The following is a 14,352-nucleotide window of genomic DNA, read 5'->3' as shown; positions in this document are numbered from 1 at the left end:
CATGGGTGTTTTCTGGTTTAGAAGGCTGATTGACGTATTTTATCTGCAGCCTTTCACATTTATTTCTGTTTTGCTCCATCTATATTTTTTATGATACTTTGGTTTTTTGAAGATGTAGCTGGAATGAGATATCCAGGAAAAAGCTAGGTGTAGCGGGGAACAGTTTCAAGAGAGAGGACTGACTTAATTGTCCAGATATGGGTTTACCCCCAGATAAAGTTTTCTTTTGTAAAAGAAATAAAAAATCTTAATCTCCCAATGATGGAATGGATGATACCTCTGTGTATTTCCTTAAGCAAGTCTTCTTAGACACACAGAGGATACCTCATACTGCTGCAAAGCCCAGGCTGTGGTTTAACAAGCTTCTATGTTTGTTTTAGGGACAGTGGCAGCCATCATCTGAAACTTTCACAAGCGCTCAATGGGAAACGAAATGATGTGTTAAAGTAATGCCTGCAGGCATGTTAAGAAGAGGGAAGCCCTGATTTGAGCTGCCCCAGGTGATACCGGGCTTCTCTTACAGCTCAGTTGGTAAAGAATCTGCCTTCAATGCAGGACACCCCAGTTCGATTCCTGGATTGGGAAGATCCTCTGGAGAAGGGATAGGCTCCCCACTCCAGTATTCTTGGGCTTCCCTTGTGGCTCAGATGGTAAAGAATCCACCCGCAATGCAGGAGACCTGGGTTCGATCCCTGGGTTGGGAAGATCCCCTGGAGAAGGGAAAGGCTACCCACTCCAGTATTCTGGCCTGGAGAATTCTATGGAGTGTATAGTCCATGGGGTCGCAAAGAGTTGGACATGACTGAGTGACTTTCACTCATAGATGATACTGGTAACATGGAGAAGAAGCCATGCCTACTGAGCCCTGCTCAAATTTCTGACCCACAGAATTATAACTGACAAAGGCTGTTGTTTTAAGCTACTAAGTTTTAGTATACTTTGTTACACAGCTATAGCTGACTGAGACAGAACTTAGGAAGAGCCTAAGTTGCAAAGATTCATAGGCCAAGGTTGAATCCAAGCAACCTAAACTCAAGAGACATAAAAGATCCACAGAGAAGAGGGTGAAAAGGTGAAGGAATGAGGCAAGTACAGAGGGAACAAACTAGGGTAGGATGAAGCTAGTTCTGCTGCTGAGGGATAAATAAGATGGCCTGATCCTTAGAGAACTTCCTACTGTGTCTGCACATGGCAGAAGTTCAGAAAGTATTTGTTGAATAAACAAGTGAATTCATGAGGCAGTCAGCTTTCCTGTTCTACTTATCTCTATCCATCAGAAAAATACATTCCTCTCAGCTGGTTGAGAGGAATGTTCAGCTGGTTTCTTGTTTATCTATAAGCCATACTGTGTCCCTAATAATACTCAATTTATTTGCTGTGTTTGCTCACTACGATTCAAGCAGCTTTCCTCAGGCAAAATGTCAAGGGTTCCAGAATTCTTATACAGCGCATTCTGGGGAGGAGAAACTGGGTTAAAAGGGGACACGAAGAATTTTTTTAAATTGTTATCACCTACATATGGTAAATACCGGAGAAGGCAATGGCACCCCACTCCAGTACTCTTGCCTGGAAAATCCCATGGATGGAGGAGCCTGGAAGGCTGCAGTCCATGGGGTCACTGAGGGTTGGACATGACTGAGTGACTTCACTTTCACTTTTCACTTTCATGCATTGGAGAAGGAAATGGCAACCCACTCCAGTGTTCTTGCCTGGAGAATCCCAGGGACAGGAAGCCTGGTGGACTGCCGTCTCTGGGGTCACACAGAGTCGGACACGACTGAAGTGACTTAGCAATAGCAATGGTAAATACACAAATCTTAATTGCTCAACAATATAAAATGTGTATATAATGACATGCACATGTATACACCATACAGTCACCACTCAGATCAATATCCAGAACATTTTTATCATCCCAAATTCCCTCGTGTATTTCCCTAGGTACCATGAGGCAACCACTACTGACTTCTATCATCATAAATTAACTAACCTGCTCTTGAACTTCATACATATGGAAATATACAGCATGTGTGTATTTGACTTTTTCTCCACATAATGTCAAAGATTTGTCCATGTTGTATCAGTAATTTGTTCTTTTTATTATGCAAATATATCAGCACTTACATACATTGCTGATGAACATGTAGGTCATTTCCAGTTTAGGGCTATTACAAATAAGGCTGCCATGAACATTTTCATCCATGTCTTTTGTAGACATATGCATTCATTTCTCTTGGGTGAATACCTGGTAATGAAATTACTGAATGATAGGGTTGAGCATATGTTTAGCTTTAGTAGATAAAGTCCAACAGTTTTCAGAAGAGGATAAGATGATCTACTCTCACTCTGAAAATGAAAGCTCTCTATCCTTTTCAGCACTAATATTGTCAGACTTCTATGTTTCAGCTGTCTTGTCTGGTACGTGTTGGTATCTCACTGAGGTTTTAATTTGCATTTCCCACATGAGTGATGAGGTTAAGCACTTTTTCAATGCTTATTTACCATTTGGATGGCTCTTTGTGATGTGCCTGTTTTAGACCTTTTTTTTTTCAAAAAAATTATTTTTGGCTGCACTGGGTCTTCGCTGCTGTGCTCAGGGTTTCCCAGCTGCGGCGAGCAGGCACCACTCTCTGGTTGGGGTGCGTGGGCTTCTCATTGCCGTGGCTTCTCTTGTTGTGGAGTATAGGCTCCAGGGCACGCAAGCTTCAGTAGCCGTGGCTCGCGCTCCAGCGCACGGGCTCAGTTGCCCCGAGGCATGCGGGGGTCCTCCCAAACCAGGGTAGAGCTGGTATCCCCTGCATTGCAAGGCAGATTCTTAACCACTGGACCACCAGGGCAGCCCTACAAAGTGCCTGTTCAAGTTTTTTGCCCATTTTTTAGTTGAGTTGTTTGTACTTTTCTTATGTAGGTGTTCTTTTGTCAGATCGATGTGTTACAAATGTATTTTCCTAGTTTCTGGCTTGCCTCTTAATGAAATCTTTTGCTTGACATTAATATTTAATCATCCAAGAGTTATTTTTTAAAAATATGATGTATACATAAATTACAATAGTAATAAAAGGGATACCTGCAAACCCACCCCAAATTTCAGGTCTAGAACATGATTCCTACTTTGGAGCAGCTTACCCTTGAAGTCAAGTACTCCCTCCCTGCCTCTCCCTCAGAGGTAATTCCTACCTTGAATTCTGTGTTTATCATGCTCATAGTTTTAAGAATAACGTTACCTAATATGGACATATCTCTAAACAACATGTTGCTCCACTCGTGCTTTTGAGATTTATAAACAGTGTCATACTGTGTGTCTTCTTAGGCTTTCTCTTTCTTCCTACTCACTTTACGTTTCCAAGATTCACCTCTATTTCTGCCTGAAGTTGTAGGTCATCCATTTTCACAGCTGGACAACATTCTGCTACGTGATCTTTTTTCACTATTTATGCATTATCCCACCCATGGAAATTCAGGTTGTTCTCAGTACTTGTTTATTTCAAAGAATGCTGTTAGGGTCCATCTTGCAAATATCTTCTTGTGCACCTGTTCAAGGGTCTCTCTGCTGCTGCTGCTAAGTCGCTTTAGTCGTGTCCGACTCTGTGGGACCCCATGGGGTGCATACAAAGGAGTGGAATATACAGCTCATAGGATGTGGTCGTATTCAGTTTTGCAAAACACTGTCAAATTGTTTTCCAAAGTGGTTGTACCAATTTATACTCCCACCTGCATTAAAGGTACTCCCATTGCTCCACATTTCCCCTAACACTGAAGTATTAAATTTTTTTTCTAATTTAATGGGTATAAAATGATATCTCATTGTCCTGTCCTCTTAACTTCCATTTTCTTCATTACTAATGAGCTGGAGCATATTTATGGACCACTGGTCTTTTGTCCATTTTTCTATTGGGTTTTCTTTTCCTTATTTCTTGTTGTAATTATTTATTCTCAATAGTGTTCCTTTGTTGGTTAGATATGTTATGAATATGTTCTTGCAGCTTGTAGACTGACTCTTCACTTTCTTCACTGTCTTTTAACAAAAGGAAATTCTTGATTTTAATGCAGTTGCTTTATGAGTCTTTTTCATGATTAGAATTTTTTTCTTGTGGCTGTACCACGTGCTTGCAGGATCTTAGTTTCCCAACGAGGGACAGAACGAGGGGCTGCAGCAGCGAAAGCACAGAGTCCTAACCCCTGGACAGCCAGGGAGCTCCCAGAATTTTAAAATATTATTTAGTAAACAGTTCTCTACTCAAATTGATAAAGACATTCATCTGTATTACCTTCTAAAAGTATTAAACTTTGCTTTCGTATTTTAAGTGTTTGATTTGGAATTGGCTTCGTCCTTCAAATATCAATTTCATTTTTTTTCCATATGAATAACCAATTGTCCTAGCTTGGCAGCCCTTCCTTCTCTATCGGGTCTTTGTGGTAGGCTGAATAACGCTTCCTCAAAGATGTCTACTTCCTAATTCTTGGAACCTGAGAATGTGTTACCTTTTATGGCATAAGGGACCTTGCAGGTGTTGACTAAGGATCTTAAGAAGGAGCGATTACCTTGGATTACGTGGGTGAATCCAATGCAATCAGAGGGCTCTTCATAAGAGGGAGGAATAGACTTACAGTCAGAGGAATACAAGGACAGATGCAGAGGTCTGTAGGCAGTCTTTAGAAACTGGAAAAGGGCTAACAGCACATTCTTATCTAGAACTTCTAAAAGGAACAAATCCCATGGACGCACTTTAGGACTCTGGCCTCCAGAACTATGTGATAATCAATTTGTGTTGCTTTAAGCCACATAGCCTTTGCTAATTTGTTGCAGCAGCCAACGGGAATTAATATAGTCTCTATCATCACCTTTGTCATATATCAAGGTTTCATATTATTCTGAGGCTTTCTAGGCTCTCTATTCTGCTCCACTGAAAGTGAAAGTGAAGTAGCTCAGTCATGTCCGACCCTGTGGACTGCAGCCTACCAGGCTCCTCCGTCCATGGGATTCTCCAGGCAAGAATACTGGAGTGGATTGCCGTGCCCTCCTCCAGGGGATCATCCTGACCCAGGGATTAAACCCCCATCCCTTACATCTCCTGCATTGGCAAGCGGGTTCTTTACCACTAGCACCACCTATTAATTACAGTAGCTTTATAACTATTTATCCTGGTAAAGCATCCTCCTCCTCCCTATGTCTTGGCTACTTCCTCTTCTTAGGCCTTTGCTTTTCCAGATAAATTTCACAATCTGCCTGTCAAGTTGCTCATAGGACCCTAATGTGGTTTTGTTTAGAAATCTGTGTCCCCCCAGGGCTCTTGCACTGGTGCCAGGCCACTCTCTAGGTTCACCCTTGGGCGACCTATCTTCCCCAGCTTCCAGACACATCAGTGTGCAACCTAGCTCTGAAACGTGCCCTGCTCCCGCCCACCAACTGGCCACGGCTGCCCATTCCCTCTGGAGTCTGAACATCTCCCCATGGCGTTCAAGCACCCCCATGGTTTGTTTTCATCACCCGCTCCATCCCTTGCGTCCTCTGTTCTCACTTCAGATACTGCTGTGTCCTCCCCTCTCATCTGCAGGCCCAGTACTTCTTCTGAGGGCTGCCAAGCAGGCTGACTCAACCTTCTGCCCCCAAGACTGGCTCTACGCTGACAAAAAGCAGTAAGGAGGGTGGGAGATTGCCCTCGGTGGACTCCAAATCCAGGGCTCCAGTCCCTGCCTGCCCCTCTGAATGGATGGTGGAGGAAACCTCATCCCTGAGCCCAATCAGGTAGATGGTCTCTCCACTTAGCTCCCATCACCCAGCACAGGAATTGGAGGCCCCCAGAGGAGTATGCCGCCCAAAGACTACCTGGAGAGGAATCTGATACTGGCGGGTTCTAAGGGCGGCCTTAGGCTGCCTGTCCTTGTCTGACCTCTCCCTGGGCTCTCGCCAGCATGCCGGGCCCAGCGGGTGCAGAGCCAGGATTTGCGGGTGTCACCACTTGGGTAAGTAGGTGGGCGGAGTGACACGTCCTGGCATAGGCCTCGCCTCCAGGGACCTCTCCCTTCCCCTGGCCACCACGGAGGCGCTCCTTAGGAGGTGTTGGCACCTGGTGCCTCCATTCAAGCCCGCTCCCAGCCTTCGGAGAAGGGATGGAGGGCCAATCCGTCTCGCTCACTCCCTGAAGTCCCTAGGGAAGCCCATTGTCTCTGGATTGACTGCCCTGGACCAACTCCTTCTGGGCCTGGAGGTGTGACTTGGTGGGTGGCGAGGCTGACCCCAAACCAGTGCAAACAGCTCCAGAGCCCAAGTCAGGCTGGGGTCCGCTTGAGCGGGGCACTGGGGAAGTCTGCAATGTGGGCAACTGCAAGGGGACGCCCGGAGAGAAACGGGAGTCGGCCATAAGGAGCCCCGGGACAAGCCGCGCGGAATGGGCCGCCTCCTCCCAGGTCCGGATTGTTGCCTGGGGCTCAGCGGACTGCAGGCCTCTACCCTCTTGCGTCGGGTGGCAGGCCGGGCCGGTTGGTTCAACAACTGCTCAGGGCCAGGCGCCAAGGCCTGCCGGTCTGACCCCCAGGCTCGCCAACCAACTGCGGGGCTCAGATCCCCAAGGCCCTCCTCGCTGTCTGCTTTCCGGTTCTGGGTTGGACTGGAGAGGCCTCTGGGCTCCGCAGGGGTCAGGTCCAAGAAATACAGTCCTTTCCTTGATTACAGCACCCCCCGCAGTGAGCTTGCAGCAGGGTAGTCACTTCCCAACCTTGCCTGGACTAGAGGTCCCTGGAGCCCTCCTTTTTTCCTACCTGACAGACTAGGCTTCTGTGGGCGTATCCTCGGGTGATGGAGTTAGAAGTTCTTAGTCTGTGTCAAATACCCAGTATATAGAAAATGACACAAAACCAAATGTGAAGCTTAGTGAATTATTACAAAAAGAATAACCTTGTATGGTTCAGTATCTTCAAGTCAATGTGATATACCACATAAACAAACTGAAGAATTAAAATCATATGTTCAACTCAATAGATGCAGAAAAAACTTGTGGCAAAATTCAACATACATTTATGATAAAAATTCTCCAGAAAGTAAGTATGAAGGGAACATACCTAAACACCATAAAGACCACATATGATAAGCCCAAGCTAATATTGTATTCAACAGATAAAAGCTGAAAGCATTTCCTCTAAGATCAGGAACAAGACAAGGATGCCCACTCTTGCCACTATTATTCAACACAGAATTGGAAATCCTAGCCACAACAGTCAGACAAAAAACAAAAAAATAAAAGGACTACAAAATGGAAAGGAAGAAGTAAATCTGTTACTGTTCACAGATGGTATGATACCATACATAGAAAATCATAAAGCCATCATCAAAAAACTACTACAGCTCATCAATCAATTCAGTAAAGTTGCAAGATACAAAATTAACATACACAAATCTGTCGCATTCTATACACTAAGAATTCTCAGAAAGAGAAATTAAGAAAACAATCCCAGGTGCTATCACATCAGAAAGAATAAGACACTGATGAAAGAAACTGAAGATCATATCAAAAGATGGAGAGATATACTGTGTTCATGGATTGGAAAGATTAATATTGTTACAATGACCATACTACCAAGGCAAACTACAGGTTCTATCCAATCCACGTCAAAACACCAACAGCATTTTTCAGAGAACTAGAGCAAATATTTCTAAAATTTGTATGGAAATGAAGACTCCAACTAGCCAAAGCAACCTTGAGAGAAAAGAACAGATATGGAGGTGTCATGCTCCTGAACTTTATACAACAAAACTACAGTAATCAAACCACTGTGACGCTGGCACAGAAACAGACAAATAGATCAGTGGAGCAGAACAGAGTGTCCTCAGAAATAAACCCATAAATAAACGCTCAGTTAGTCTACAACAAAAGAGGCAAGGATATACAATGGGGAAAAGACAGGGCTCTCCGTAAATGTGCTGGGAAAAACTGGACAGCTACATGTAAAAGAATGATTAGAACACTTTCTCACACTATATAAAAAAATAAACTCAAAGTGAATCAAAGACCTAATTGTAAGACCAGAAACCATAAAACTTCTAGAAGAAAGCAAACAGAACAATCTTTGACATAAATTGTAGCAATTTTAAAATAATTTATCTCCTAAGACCAGGGAAGTACAACAAAAAATAAATGGGAGCTACTTAAACTTAAAAGCTTTTGCACAGCCAAGGAAACCATCTACAGAACAAAAAGACAAACTACTGAACTGGAGAAAATATTTGCAAACAATATGATTGATAAGGGGTTAGTATTAAGAACCCAAACAACCTGATTAAGAATATGCGTAAGACATGAATAGATATCTTCCCAAAGAGACACACAGATGGCCAATAGGCACCTGAAAAGATGCTCAACAATATATCAAAGAAATGGAAATCAAAACCACAATGAGATATTACCTCCCACCTGCAAGAATAGTCAAATGCTCTCGAGGATATGGGGAAAAAGAAACTCTTGTAAAATACAAAAATATCAACTTGAAAAGATACATGCACTCCAATGTTCAAAGCAGCATTATTTACAATAGCCAAGCTATGGAAGCAATTTAAGTGTCCAGCAACAGATAAATAAATAAAAAATATATGTAAACTACATATGTGTGTATATATACATATGTGTGTGTGTGTGTGTGTGTGTTAGTTGCTCAGTCATGTCTGACTTTCTGCGACCTCATGGACAGTAGCCCGCCAGGCTCCTCTGTCCATGGGATTCTCTAGGCAAGAATACTGGAATAGGTAGCCATACTTTCTCCAGGAGCTATTTCCCACCCAGGGATTGAATCCATATTTCCTGCATTGCAGACAGATTCTTTACTGTCTGAGCCACCAGAAAAGCCTTATACGTACACACACCAACACACACACACAGCACTACTCAACCATGAAAAAGAATGAAATTTTGCCATTTGCAAGAAGATGGATAGATTTGGGAGGCATGCTTAGTAAAATAAGTCAGAGCAAGACAAATACTGTATGTGGAATCTAAAAAATGAAACAAAGGAATTTATATAATAAAGAGAAACAGACTCACAGATGTAGAGAACAAACTAGTTGTTACCAGTAGGGAGAGGATGGAGGGAGAAGGTGGGAAAAAAAGGTTGAGAGACACAAACTGCTATGTATGTATAAAATAAACTATGTGTTGTCGGGAATTATTACAAATATGTTTTACACTTAATCAGGACCCCAGTTTTGTCATGGGGCTTTTTAATGAATGCTGGGGCTAGGGTAAAGCTACCTTTGTAAAATAACTGCAAACTTTCCAACAGCTTAAAGAAATTGGTTTTCAGGTCATCTCTAAGTGAATCTAAGGCCAACTTTTAAAATTCTTTCAAGAAAGCGGTCTGTTCAAAGTTTCGGTTCTTTTTCAATTTTAGTAACTTTTGTTTTCCAGAAAATTACTCATGAAGCCTGGGCTTCCCTTGTGGATCAGCTGGTAAAGAATCTGCCTGCAATGCCAGAGACCTGGGTTCAATCCCTGGGTTGGGAAGATCCCCTGGAGAAGGGAAAGGCTACCCATTCTAGTATTCTGCCCTGGAGAAAATAATGGACTGTATAAGTCCATGGGGTCACAAAGAGTCAGACATGACTGAGCAATTTTCACTTTCATTTATGAAGCCTAATGTGTCATGTCAATGACATAGGTATCAAGTTGTTCATTATCTTATGATTGTTTTTTTTTATACAGTATTTGTCTTACTCCTAATAAACTTTTTTTTATTGACTTGACAGGGTTCATCTATTTCCAAATAGAAACATTACTTTCGTTTTCCAAAAACCAGGATATAGTTGTATCCATCAAGCATAATGTGTGCTTTCCAACTGTTTTCAGTTGGAAAGGTTGTTTTCAGTTCAGTCGCTCAGTTGTGTCCGACTCTTTGCAATCCCATGGACTGCAGCACGCCAGGCCTCCCCGTCCATTGCCAACTCTGGGAGTTTACTCAAACTCATATCCATTGAGTTGGTGATGCCATCCAACCATCTCATCCTCTGTCATCCCCTTTGCCTCCCGCCTTCAATCTTTCCCAGCATCAGGGTCTTTTCAAATGAGTTAGTTCTTCACATCAGGTGGCCAAAGTACTTCAGCTTCAGCAGCAGTCCTTCCAATGAATATTCAGGACTGATTTCCTTTAGGATGGACTGGTTGGACTCCTTGCTGTCCAAGGGACTCTCAAGAGTCATCTCCAACACCACAGTTCAAAAGCATCAATTCTTCAGTGCTCAGCTTTTTTTATAGTCCAACTCTCACACCCATACGTGACTACTGGAAAAACCATAGCTTTGACTAGATGGACCTTTGTTGGCAAAGTAATGTCTCTGCTTTTTAATATGCTGTCTAAATTGGTTATAACTTTTCTTCCAAGGAGCAAGGTTGTTTTAGGTTTTCCATATTAAATTCCTCCTCCCTAAGTGTTTAAATTTTTGTCTTCAACTCCTAGGTTAAATGCATGCTTTATGTAATTTCAATCTTGCTAAATAAAGAAAAAGTGCAAGTTTTTACTAAAAAAAAAAAAAATGAAGCATAGCTGCCCTAAAAGAAAAAAGACACCAGAAACAAGGCAATAGTGAGTGACAGGTGGAAGAATATATTTTCAACATAAATAAAACAGAGCTAAAATCAATAACATACAAATAATACCACAAATTAAGGGGAAAAAATAGAAAAACTGACAAAGGGATAACAAAAACTCACACCTGACGAACTGCAACGCTTACTAAATCTCAAAAGATATCCTTGACCTTACCAACTCGTAAGAAAAGGAGCATTTTAGTGAGTTCCAATCACACCAGTACTTCTGTATAAATATGAAAAATTTGTAGCATGCTTTACCTGGCATTAAATGCATCTCTTTCACAATAGAAACCAGCAAACCTTCAAGATGAAATCCTGAGCACATATCTCAATAAAAAAGAACACCCTTGTAACTATCACCCAGACCAAGAAATTGTACTTTTCCACCCGCCCCAGAACACCCTCCTTGTACCTCGTCACAATCTCAACCACCTCCCTCTTCCCAAAAGTATTCTCTATCCTGATTTTTATACTCATTACTTTGCTTGAGTTTACAGTTTTTATCACCAAATCATGCTCTCCAGACCTGTAGCTTAGACTTGCCCATTTTGTTGATGTCTTTTAAATCTCTTTTAGTCTGCAGGTTCCTTCTCCAACCCTTTCTCTTTCTTCACACTGTATCCATTGGAAAAACCTGAGCCTTTCTCCCTACGGAACTTTTCAGTGTGATTTTACAGACTGTATTCTAGGATGCAGTTCAACACATCCCTCTGTTCTCTACATTTCCTGCAACTTTTCAAGTGTATTCAGAGGCTTGATCAAGCTCAGAATCAAGATTTTTGATGACACTCTAGGTACTGATGTGCTCTTTTATCGAGGGGCACATAATTCAAGGTATCTGTTGTTTTTTTTTGAGATACTACCAGAGATGATATCCAACACTTACATTCATTAATCCACTTGGGGTGAAAAATGATGATAGTCTAATTACATCATTTTTTTTTCATTTATCACCTGGATTAATTTTATAAAGACATTCTTCTCTTCATCTACTATTTGGTCACCTGGTAGAACAGCTTATAGAGGAAGGCAGGATAGATGTTTCCTACTTTTCCTTTATCCATTATCAAGAGAATGAATTGCTACCCTGTCATCCTTCAAAGACGATAAATTAATTAAAAATGATAAAGTCAAGGATTAAAACCAATTTGATGGCTTTTAATACTTTACAGTTATTACATATATTGATATTCAAACTGTCCCATCTTTCACCAGTTGGAACCTCTTCATGTTACTCTTAAGTTATTTTGAACTGACCCTAATAATCTGAATGCTTTCTGATATCTGGTTTAGCAAGATGTTTTAAGTTCATCTTGTGTATTTCCACCCAGGACTAGAATCAGTCATTTTTCCAAGAAGCCTTGGTTTCTTTTAGTAGGAAATAATCCTGAATATTAAATACTGAACACTGAAATGTTAGGGATGCTCCTTGCTTCTAGTTTGGCCATTGTTTCTAGGTCTTTTCAGTGGGAAGAGCTAGATATTACATATAGAATGCTGCTGCTGCTGCTGCTAAGTCACTTCAGTCGTGTCTGACTCTGCGTGACCCCAGAGACGGCAGCCCACCAGGCTCTGCCATCCCTGGGATTCTCCAGGCAAGAACACTGGAGTGGGTTGCCATGTCCTTCTCCAGTGCATGAAAGTGAAAAGTGAAAGTGAAGTTGCTCAGCTGTGTCCGACTCTTAGCGACCCCATGGACTGCAGCCAGCCAGGCTCCTCCATCCATGGGGTTTTCCAGGCAAGAGTACTGGAGTGGGGTGCCATTGCCTTCTCCAACATATAGAATAAACTACTCTAATAGTTTATAAAGGTACATCCAATTCAAATTGAGAACTGTAAGATTTTTACTTTCTCTCTTCTGTGACATCTGTATCTCCTTTCTCCCACACTGTGTTCTCAAGGACACAGGGGATAACTGAGTTAGAATACCCAATCAGTCATTTTTTTCATCTCAACTGATGCACACGTAAGTTCAGATTAACAATATCTATAATAGCATTAAAAACACTAATGATTTCCTCTGTGTCTCAGGAAACTCAAACAGGGGCTCTGTATCAAACTAGAGGGGCGAGATGGGAGGGAGGTTCAAAAGGGAGGGGATATATGTATACCTATAGCTGATTCATGTTGAGGTTTGATAGAAAACAACAAAATTCTGTAAAGCAATTATCCTTCAATTAAAAAATAAATAAGTAAAACTATACAACCAAAAATAAATAAATAAAGCCAACACTGATGAAAGAAATTGAAGACAGGACTAAATGGGAAGATATGCCATCCTCATGAATTGGAAGAATTAGGTGAAACATCCAAGCTACCCAAAGCAATTTACAGACTGAATGCTGCTGCTGCTGCTAAGTCACTTCAGTCATGTCCAACTCTGCGCGACTCCATAGACGGCAGCCCACCAGGCTCCCCCGTCCCTGGGATTCTCCAGATGAGAACACTGGAGTGAGTTGCCATTTCCTTCTCCAATGCATGAAAGTGAAAAGTGAAAGTGAAGTCGCTCAGCTGTGTCCGACTCTTCAAGACCCCATGGACTGCAGCCTACCAGGCTCCTCCGTCCATGGGATTTTCCAGGCAGGAGTACTGGAGTGGGGTGCCATTGCCTTCTCCGACAGACTGAATGCAATCCTTATCAAAATTCCAATGGCATTTTTCACAGAAATAGAACAAACAATCCTAAAGTTGGTATGGAAACATAAAAGACACTCAATAGCCAAAGCAATCTTGAGCAAGAAGGATAAATAGGGAGGCACTTCCTAATTTCAAACTATATTACAAAACTGCAAATATCAAAACAGTATGATATTGTCATAAACACACACACTGGTGAATGGAACAGAACAGGGAGCCTATAAATAAATTCATGCATATATGGTCAGTTAATCTATGACAAACAGAGAAGAATACAGAATGGGGAAAGGACAGTCTCTTCAGTAAATGGTAATGGTAAGTGGACATCCACATGTGCAAGAATGAAGCTGGACCACTGTCTCACACCATACCACAAGAGTTAACTCAAAATGGACTAAAGTCTTGGATGTAAGACCTAAAACTATAAAACTCCTAGGAAAAAAACAGATAGTAAGCCCCTTGACCTCAGTCTTGGTGATGATTTTTTGGGTCTTACTCCAAAATGAAAAGGAAACAAAGGCAAAAATAAACAAGTGTGACTATATCAAACTAAAAAGCTTCTGCATAGCAAAGGAAATAATCAATAATACGAAAAGGTCCCCCTGGAATGGGAAAAAATATTTGCAAATCATGTATCTGATAAGTGGTTAATATACAAAATATATAAAGAACTCATACAACTCAATGGCATACAAACAAATGAACACTCTGATTAAAAAATGGGTAGAGGCGTGCTTGCTTCGGCAGCACATATACTAAAATTGGAACGATACAGAGAAGATTAGCATGGCCCCTGCACAAGGATGACATGCAAATTCGTGAAGCATTCCATATTTTTCATTTTGATGTTTGGCAAAACTAATACAATTATGTAAAGTTTAAAAATAAAATAAAATTAAAAAAATAAATAAAAATAAAGTAAAATAAAATAAAATAAAAATAAACCAAAAAAAGAAAAAAATGGGCAGAGGGTCTGAATAAACATTTTTATGAAGATATCCATATGGTCAATAGGTACCTGAAAGCATGCTCAACATCACTAATCATCTGGGAAATGCTAATCAAAACCATAATGAGATACCAGTTCACACCTATCAGAAAGGTTATTATCAAAAAGGACAACAAGTAACAACTGCTGGGA

The 14,352-nt window shown here is 41.4% G+C and overlaps 1 non-coding gene across 1 annotated transcript; it reads left to right on the top strand.

Moving 5' to 3' along the window:
* Positions 1-13,942: 13,942 nt before the first annotated feature.
* Positions 13,943-14,049, top strand: LOC112584857. The gene has a single exon (XR_003109242.3). It is a non-coding gene; the product is annotated as a U6 spliceosomal RNA (small nuclear RNA).
* The last annotated feature ends 303 nt before the right edge of the window (positions 14,050-14,352 follow it).

Source organism: Bubalus bubalis, chromosome 4 (genome assembly GCF_019923935.1).
Source record: "Bubalus bubalis isolate 160015118507 breed Murrah chromosome 4, NDDB_SH_1, whole genome shotgun sequence".
Classification (NCBI taxonomy): domain Eukaryota; kingdom Metazoa; phylum Chordata; class Mammalia; order Artiodactyla; family Bovidae; genus Bubalus; species Bubalus bubalis.
The sequence above is the reverse complement of the archived record's forward strand: the minus strand, read 5'-3'. Positions and strand labels throughout refer to the sequence as shown.